Source organism: Berghia stephanieae, chromosome 7, assembly GCF_034508935.2.
Source record: "Berghia stephanieae isolate SIO BIC M18660-M18661 chromosome 7, UCSD_Bste_1.3, whole genome shotgun sequence".
In the NCBI taxonomy this organism is placed as follows: Eukaryota; Metazoa; Mollusca; class Gastropoda; order Nudibranchia; family Aeolidiidae; genus Berghia; species Berghia stephanieae.
This window is the reverse complement of record NC_088366.1, coordinates 59,555,616-59,565,960: the sequence shown is the minus strand read 5'-3', so window position 1 is coordinate 59,565,960 and position 10,345 is coordinate 59,555,616. Positions and strand designations below refer to the sequence as shown.

General features: G+C 34.5%; 1 protein-coding gene across 1 annotated transcript in view; it reads right to left on the bottom strand.

Moving 5' to 3' along the window:
* The window catches only part of LOC144976598 (short transient receptor potential channel 7-like), a 203,480-nt gene that overhangs the window by 93,958 nt on the left and 99,177 nt on the right, over window positions 1-10,345 (bottom strand). The gene's annotated exons all lie outside the window — the stretch shown is intronic.

Below are 10,345 nucleotides of genomic sequence, written 5' to 3'. Positions count from 1 at the left end.
GATCCCAAGGCTTCAGGCAGCCACCCCCCCCCCCCCCAAACCGTTCATGGTTTTTTTACAAGACGTGGCATGGCATCCATTGTATAGATAGTATGCGCTTGGCTAAGAAGCTCACAACATTGCCATCCGGAAGTATAACGGATCAACACACAAAACTGTGTGTATCCATGAACGTTTATTAGCAATGACTATGAAAAATGTTTTTTCTCTTTTTGAGGAAAATTTGTGTCTAAAACCAAAGCCCTATCTCTACTGATTAAAAATGTTTTTGAATTTTGAAAATCCATTCATAAATAAACAAGTTATGCAGTTTCAAAGGTGTCATTTATTTGGATGACCCGCAAAGAGGAAAAAAACGCGAAAATATGGGACGCTTTTTCGGCATTTTATTTAGACCTTTAGTTGTATCTTGCGTAATAAGTGGATTAAAAGATTGAAACTTGAAGAGCAAATTAGGATGGTGTTTTGTAAAATACGGGAAAAGTACTCGTCATATTCATATGAAATTTTACAACCAAAAAGAAGAAATGTATATGTATTACCTTGTCACCGTCAATACCTCCACGCCCGGTAGTTTTAGAAATATTTTACTCCAAAGAGTAAAAATCTATTTTAACGGTCTTCTGGTAATTGCACGAGTTTTGTCGCTTGACATAATCTAAAATGACCTTTTTTCTAACTGTGTGCCAACTTTCAGTCATATTCATCGATAAACAGCGTCGTAATTAATTTTTTAAAATAGCATATACCAAACGGCTTCGTCCCATATTTTGACGCGAATTCGGGCACTTCGTGAGCGAAAAAGAGGCCCAAAGATTTGTGGGGGATAGTCATTGCTACGTTTATAGTCAGGTTAATACAGTTCAGTGAGCATTACTCATAATCGCGGATGGCAAAAAAAAAAACAATAACAAATACCTGAGTGACGTCATCTTCGAACTGTCTATTCCCATTCATCCCCCCCCCCCCCCCCCCCCCAACCTGACATGTACCTACACCGATCTGCTCACTCTGTAATGCTTGTTTATGATCACATCATCAGAGAGTCACGACACATTGGTGTCTGTCACTCACTGTGTAGATTTATACGTTTTTTGCACGACATGAGAAAGAAATTAAATTATAATGAACACGTTCGTGTCACGCAATGTAAATAAATGTTGCTGCTCGAAGCTCGAAGAAATTAAAAAAAAAACAGTGTGAAATTGAATGTAAGATTCAATTTAATATACGAAAACAAGATAAAATGGGCGTTTCGGGTTTCCCCTTTATCAACAAAAATCACTTAACAATGCCACTATCACATTATCTCAATCGTCTGTCGTGTTTCATTCATCCTGTTTTGTTGATAAAGGGGAAACCCGAAACGTGAATTTATCTGTTTTGGTTTTCGTATATTAAATTGAAGCTAACATTCAATTTCATATTTTTATTCATGTCACTATCACATTATCTCAATCGTCTGTAGTGTTTCATTCATCCTGTTTTAGTGATAAAGGGGAAACCCGAAACGTGTTAACATTCAATTTCACATTTTTATTCATGTCACGCAAGGAATCCTGACGACTTGGGGCCTTGAATGAACACGGAATAAACCCAACCTCCCAACTATTACGAAAAACCCGTAACATTACGAAATTTTGAGTCCAGTTTCAGAATTTCATTAGCTTGCATCTCTAAGTCATTAAAACTGTTCGAAAATGAAAATTGATGTCAGACTGCAGAATTTTAAGGATTTTGAATTATTTTTTTTTTAAGAAAGAGAAAGTAAGGTAAATTGTTAAATTTAAAGTTAATTATGGCGACTGCTATTTTAAAATCTCCCTCAAAAAATTTAGATTTTCAAATTGGGAGGTCTGAATATAATCCATAGCATGTCTTGAAATACGAGTAATAGTTTATCATAGTCATTGAATTAATTTCTAATGGGCATGATCTATCTATAGATAGTTCGAAGATGACGTCACTCATGTGTTTGTTATTGTTTTTTGCCATCCGCGTTTATGAGTAATGCTCACTGAACTGTATTAACCCGACTATAAACGTTCATGGATACACACAGTTTTGTGTGTTGGTCCATTATGCTTCCGGATGGCAATGTTATGAGCTTCTGAGCCAAGCGCATACTATCTATATTACATTTCCATGTGCCCGAGGTCATTGGTCACATTGCAAAGTGTGCTCAAAATGACCCACATAGTGAAAAATGTTCACAGTTTGAGAAATATCCAACGTTACGATTGGTCATTTTGCTCAGGAAGACTCATGGGTATGTTTACAACTTTCATAAACAAAGCAGCAGCGTGTTTTGATACATTGAGAACTGTCAAATCGTTGTATACAGCAACGGATCATGTGATCGATGACTAGGTTGGACGAAAACATGAATATGGTTTGCTCTCATTGTGATAAACCATCCCGAAATGCAAATTTGTTACAGTGAATGACATAATCAGTCGGATGGTGAAAAGGTTTGAACTGCGATATTGCAAAGTTTAGTTAGAAGGCCAATTTTGATCAAAAATGAGTTCTTGTCATAAATGATTAAATCAATCCTTTTTGTAAATTTTCGGGAAATAGCAAAGCTTAATTTCACTTCTAAATATATTTTACAGCTTGTCAAGTTGAAAAAGTATGAAATTTGTGAAAAGTTGCTGGATACCTTTCCCATACATCTGACCATAACTTCATGAAAAATACCCCGAATTAGCCTACTTCAAATAAAGATGAAAATGTTCTGGTGAGCATATGTGACCCCGCGTCTCAAAACGGTATTAAGTCGGGATGATTAAGATGCTTAAAATGGAATTTGTAGCCAGAAATATCATGTTTAAGTTGAGTTTATATGCTTTATGCAGGAGAAGGAACGTCATATTTTACTGTGGTAAATACCAACGTTTCATATTTTTGACCAGTTTAACTATAATTTGACTTTTTAGCATCTGGAGCGTTCCGACATAATACCGTTTTGAGACGAAGGGTCACATAATTCTTTCAGAAAATGCACCCAAAAAATGCAATCCAAAATTTTCACCTTCCGACTGATTATGTCATTCACTGTAACATATATCAGCCGTTTGGGTTGGTTTGTCACAATGGGAGCGATCCATATTCATGTTTTCGTCCAACCTAGTCATCGATCACATGATTCATGCACTGACACACATATCGGCATGATTTCGATGCTAGTACTCACGCATGTATATAGAGCAATATCCACCAACGTGCTCAAAGCGCTTTACTATAGATAGTTCGAAGTTGACGTCACTCAGGTCTTTGTTATTGTTTTTTTTTTGCCTGACATGTCTGGCAGGTATCGCTGTTTCCAAGTTTCCATCTGCACATATTTGATGCAGTTCTGCCATGTCCAGTTAAGAGGCGGTTTGAGGAAATCCAGTATTTCCTGGCGTTATTGAATGCAGGCACTCTTTTGGTTGGATCCGACCTGCCTACAAACGTTCATGGTTGCACACAGTTTTGTGTGTTGGTCCGTTCTACTTCCGGATGGCAATGTTGTGCACTCCTTAGCCAAGCGCATACTATCTATAGCTATACATGTATACGGAATAAAATCTACTGGCATGCGTATAAATAATAAAATTGTTGCGGCGATGTAGTCTTTTGGTATGATACTCGCTTTCGGATCGGAAGGTCCTGGGTTCGAGCTTCGCTCGCTAGGCGCACAGTTGAGTCCTTGGAAAAGGCGCTTTACTCACATTCTCTCACCAGTACTCAGGTGTGAAATGAGTACCTACCTGGCCGTTAACAGCATTGTCTCTGTCGGAAAAAAGATGAGGGTCATTTATTTAAATCGATCGATTTTTTTGAGGGGACGAGTTTTCTGGCCAAATTTTTAAATTATACGAGTCTATCCGGAGCGGGCAGTTAACGGGTTACATTGCGTGAATGGCATGCGATGTAAGAGGTAAGAAGGATGAATATTGACAGGATGCATTACCACTTAAACATCAATATTGGACAAGAAATGTCAAATTTGTCATTAAATCGTGATGTACAAGACATAATAATAATAATAATAATAATAATGCACTAAGTTATATAGAATTATGAATTGTTTACTTGGAAAAATGACACACACACACACACAGTCTCAGTCAGTGCGTTTCCATGACTTATGAGCTTGAGGAATTACAAGCGGGTGTTGTTTTTTTTGTTGTTGTTTTTTTTACGAAACCCGAGCCGAAACCCGCCGAAAACCGTAGTCTCAGGTTCACTCCCAACTGGTGTACACTTTCCTGAGACTCAGATTCACTCCCCACTGTTGTTTTCTTCCCATAACTTTGTCGGATATTGTCGGGTTTCGTAAGAAAGTAATTGCTTTTTTACGAAACCAGCCGAAACCCAGTCCCGGCCTCACTCCCCACTGGTGTACACTTCCGCCCTGAGTCCCAGGCTCACTTCTCATTGCTGACTACTTCCCATAACTTTGGCGGGTTTCGGCGAGTTTCGTAAAAAAAGAAACACCGATTTCGAGCGAAGTAATTCAGAGAATAGGGTAATTATAACAAAAACATTTATAATAATATTTAGCGCAATATCCTCTTAACGTGTTCAAAGTGATTTACAAGGAACATCTAGCCAACAGCAACACCTAATATTTAGATTGAGATATGACTGATGCCTGTATGGCGGCGATTTCTTACTCATTTTATTTTCAGACAGAGACAACGCTGTTAACGGCCAGGTAATCAATCACTTTACACCTGAGTACCGTGAAAGAATATGAGTAAAGAACCTTTTCCAACGACTCAACTATGCGCCGCTTAGATGTAGTTTGTACAGCCTCTTCGTGTTCTTGAAATTAGATAACAATATGAAGTTGAATGTAAGCTTCAATTTGATACTCGAAAACAGATAAAATGGACGTTTCGGATTTCCCCTTTATCAACAAAACAGGACGAATGAAACATTACAGACTCATTCGTCTGTAGTGTTTCATTCATACTGCTATGTGGTCTAGTGGTATGGCACTCGCTTTCGGATCGGAAGGTCCTGGGTTCGAGCATAGTCCTTGGAAAAGGCTCTTTACTCACATTCTCTCACCGTACTCGGGTGTAAAATGAGTAACTGGCCGTTAACAGCGTTGACTCTTGTCGAACAAAATTTGTTATTATCGCCTAACAGGCGCCTCGTTCTAAATGTCACGTGTTGCTGTTGGTCAGGATACCCATTGTAAAGTACTTTGAGCATGTTTAGTGGATATTTCGTTATATAAAAGCTCAATTTTTAAAAAACAAACGGCTGGGACTTTATGAAATGGAAATATGGTTCCATATATCTTGCTGGTGGAATAAATGAAACACTGTGAACCACATTGAGCATAATTAATTAGTGAAAATGCGCAATATAAAAAGTAGTCCTTCTGAGCCAATAGGTCTCCTCCAAGAGCCGGAGCTTACACCAGTTTCTATAGCGTGAAACGGACAATAGAAATTGCTTGCTATTCTTTGGATAGCACGCTAGTTTATCGTTTAAACTCTATATTATAAATGTTCATAATTATTAACTTTATTTATTTATTTATTTATCATAAAACAAACTCAATGTCACAAAAGATGAATGAGAAATAAATCATAAATTGTTGTTGTGTTTTGGGAGAAAAAAAAGTAGTGCCATAAGTTGTAGTAGGGGGAATTAGGCTAAAACCGTGCAAATTCGGGTTGAAAGCATGAAAATTTGCATACAAGTTGCTAAGACCCATAGAAAAAACATCTGATATAGAACCACTCTGGCAATCAATCATAACGTATCGGTTTAAGGCCTTAGATTTTACCTATTACAGCTATATTAAACAAGGGAAATAACTGCGTAAAAATAATTTTTTTCTTCATATTCATTGTATTAGGAAAAATTAGGCTAAAACCGTGCACATTGGGGTTGAAATCCTGAAATTTGGCATATAGGTAGCTAAGACCCGTATAAATAATACCTGCTATAGAATCACTCTGATAGAATTGTCAGATTAGAAGTTTTGTACCAGTGGAGCTAGAACCAGTTATGTGTACTTTATGACAGAGAATGTGATGGAGGTTGAGGAACACATTGCAGTGCATGAAAACATCAAATGTGACCCTTCGTCTCGAAACGGTATTATGTCGGGATGACTTGGGTGCAAAAAATTGAATTTATTGACAAAAACATGAAACTTAGGGTTTGTTTCGATTTGTTATGTTACAGAATGAAGACAATTTCTCACAATGCAAAAGCTCCAAAAAAAAAATAAAAATGGTATTTACTATCAATTTAATTCTAAAGTCACTTTTCGGGATCCAATTCATTCCGACATAATACCGTTTCGAGACGACGGGTCACAAATAGGTACATGTAGTGCAGAAAGTTATTGTGCTTCATGTCAAAGGTGGGAAGAAACCTCAAGACCTACATTCCCTTACGTTAACATTTAGACCTTGGCATTTTTCGATAAATTTGTTAATAAGTCTGTGAGATAATAATACAGCTTTGAGGTGGTGGGTCACATTATAAACGAAATTAATTCATCATATAATTCTGTCTGCATCGTGATCAGGCAAACATAAGAAAAAGGTAGAATTATTATTCACTGTTATATTATATCTAAATGAAACTTTATATACATATATATTCATGATGAGAGCAACGCTCGATAACAACGTTGTAGAAGTCAAACAATCTTAATTATCATTCAAATGTTTATATATATATATATATATATATATATATATATATATTATATATATATATATATATATATATGTGTGTGTGTGTGTGTGTGTGTGTATATATTAATATATATATATATATATATATATATATATATATATATATATATATATATATATATATATATATATATATACATAATTTATTCGGCTCCGGGATATGTAACATCTGAAAGAGAATCTCTTGAAGCAACATCTTCAATATTAATCCATTAACTGAAATACTCTAGAAAAACACGTATTTAAAAATTTGTCCCGAAAACAAACTCGTCCTTCAAATATCGGTCGATTTAAATGAACAACATCTTGGAAAAAAAAAAACAACTCTAAAACCAACCTGGGACTTTAAGAAAGACTTTGGGAAGTCCTAGGTTTGAGAGTGTTTGCGGCGAAAAAGGGGGTCATTAAAATCGATATATTATTTGAATGACGAGTTTTCTGTTGGAATTTTTTAATACGTGTTTTTTTTTTCTCCCAGAGTACGACATTTGTGACCCATCGTCTCAAAACGGTATTATGTCGGAACGAACCAGATGCTTTAAAGCCGAAATAAATGTTAATCTGGTCAAACATACAAATTGTTGGCATTAACACCCTAAAATATGGTATCCATTCTCATCAATGAAACATACAAACTCAACACAAGTCTGGTATTTCTGGCTATAAAATTCAATTTTCAACAATTTTCCAAACCGACTTAATACCGTTTTGAGGCGAAGGGTCACATTTAGCTGGTTTACAATAACAACAGCCATAAATATCACACGTGACTTGTGGAATATTGGATTTCATGCTACGTGCGTGTTGACATAATTAGTCTGCTGTACTCTAGAAAAAACAAAACAAACCAAACAGATATTTAAAAATTTGGCCAGAAAACTAAACTCGCCCTTCAAATATCGATCGATTTAAATGACTCTCATCCTGGCAAAAACACTCAAGCCTGGGAATCTAGAAGTCTTCTTTAAAATCCCAGGTTTGAGAGTTTTTTTTGACAAGATGAGAGTCATTTAAATCGATCGATATTTGAAGGACGAGTTTTCTGGCCAAATTTTCAATTAATAATATGTGTTTTTCCAGAGTACGCCGCCAGTATTCTCACAGTTACTAGTGTTGTACAAGAAGCTGTAACAAAAAGGGTTTTGAGCCCGAAACGTTCAGTGTTCCGTGTTTGGTATTTGGTACTTTAAAAATAATTTTTTGAAGCTGTTAAATTCATTTTTGTTTATTACTTTTTACAGTCCAGTAGAAAACGGTAGGGGCTGCCTGAAGCCGGTGATCGTAAAATACTAACGAAAGAGTGAAAATGGAAAAGCTTCGTATGGGAACAAAACAGACAATGGACGTTTCGGGTACAAACCCTTCGTCAGCACAACAATACTTAAATAAACGTGGAAAACAAATATTTGTTTTCCACGTTTATTTGTGTATTGTTGTGCTGACGAATGGTTTGTACCCGAAACGTCCATTGTCTGTTTTGTTCCCATACGAAGCTTTTCCATTTTCACTCTTTCGTTAGTATTTTTACAGCCCACAGCTCCAAGCAGCCTAGTATCACTATAATGTCTGCTATAATATTATATTTGTTGCCAGATCCTTTGTTGTCTTTTTGTTTTTAAACCCAACTATTTCAAATTATCCAACTGATATAAATTATTTTTCTTAAAAAAACACCTCAAATTCTTTTGTATTTTGTTTTAGAGTAGATAGGTAACTAAAAAATAAATGTTTTTTTTTTTTTTTTTTTTTTTGTTTGTTTTTTTTCAAAACATTTCGAAAAGCTCGATTTGTCATAGCCTCTTATCGACGTGTACACATTAACAGGTCTGTTAACCAGTGGCGTGGCATGCTTACAGTATAGGGTGGAGCCAGAATCAGAAGAAAATTTCTTAAAACATGCTATATTTTGTAAATACAAAAGAAAGAAGAAAAAATCAAAGGAAAGACTTACTCAACTAAGTAAGAGGCAGTTTATAATATACCATTTCTCAGTGTTATTATTTTCTTAAAATTCTGTAATCCATTTTTTAAAAATGGATGAGGCGCCAGGCCCCAAATCAACCAATACAGCCACGCCCCTGCTGTTAACCCAAAATTGCAATGGTTTCATTGTTGTCATATAAATATTCTTTTTAACTCACTCAACCCTAACACCGACTATATCCGTAGTTTAACCAGGTTACAGCCTATTTATCACATTTTGTGAGAAAAATTATAGGCGTAGTATCAAAGATAATGTTTAATAGTTTTTACATGTTAATGGTAGTTGAATAAAACTATCTATGTACATGCTCATTTTTAATTTAAAATTTTTCCAATTTTGAAAAGTAGCAAAAACCTCTAGGATTGAGTGAGTTAAAAAAAAAACAACAAAACGCAAGATATTGTCCATTACAACAATGTTGTAAAAAATCAGGCCCTTATTGCGTATGGTTATCGGATGGACCTGCAAAAATGTGTACCTCGCCTCTTCTACATGGTGATTCTAACACGTGCAACAGTGTGCTGAGTGTGTGTTGTGTATGTGTGTATGTGTGTAGTGTGCTGCACTCACCAGCGGCTCGTCTGCGACTGGAGACAAGGGCTAAATAGTCCAGAATGAAAAAATATTATTGAACAAATAACAACAATAAATAATGGGGATGGCAATAGTGGAAATGGTAATAATAATAATAATAATAATAATAATAATAATAATAATAATAATAATAATAATAATAATAATAATAATAATAATAATAATAATAATAATAATAATAATAATAATATTAATAATAATAATAACACTGATAGGATATTAATAATTGTCATGGGAATAATGTAACAACATTAAAATGACGTTATTGAAAGTGACGATGATGATGATGATGATGATGATAATGATGATGATGATGATGATGATGATGATGATGATGATGATGATGATGATGCTAATAATAATAATGATAATAATAATAATATATAATAATAATAATAATAATAATAATAATAATAATAATAATAATATAAATAATAATATATAAAATTAATAATAATAATAATAATAATAATAATGATAATAATAATAATAATAATAATAATAATAATAATAATAATAATAATAATAATAATAATAATAATAATAATAATAATAATAACAATAATAATAATAACAATATTAATAATAATAACATAATAATGATAATGATAACAATAACAACAACAAAAGAACATCCCCCCCACCCCACCCCACCCCACCCCAGCAAAACAAAAACTACAAAAAAAATATTAAAAAAAAAAACAACAAAAAAACCCAACTCTAGTAGGAGTATTATTTTAGCGACATCAATATAATAAAACAGTAAAGGCGATTGACGAGAATGTCCATCTTATTATCATTATCATTATTATTATGCTAATCCTGCTATTGTGAGGTCAAATTGAATACAGTGATAATCACTTCGTATGCCGGCAACAAATGACCTGACGATGACCCTTCGTCAGAGTTGCCAACGTGAAATTAAAAAAAAAATATGCGTACTTTCCAAGGGAAGAAATAGATAAAACGGTTCTAATAAATTCGCTTCAACAGTTATTTCGTCACTTCCTTCGTAATGACGCATGGTAACTTAGTACCTGGCTTTAAA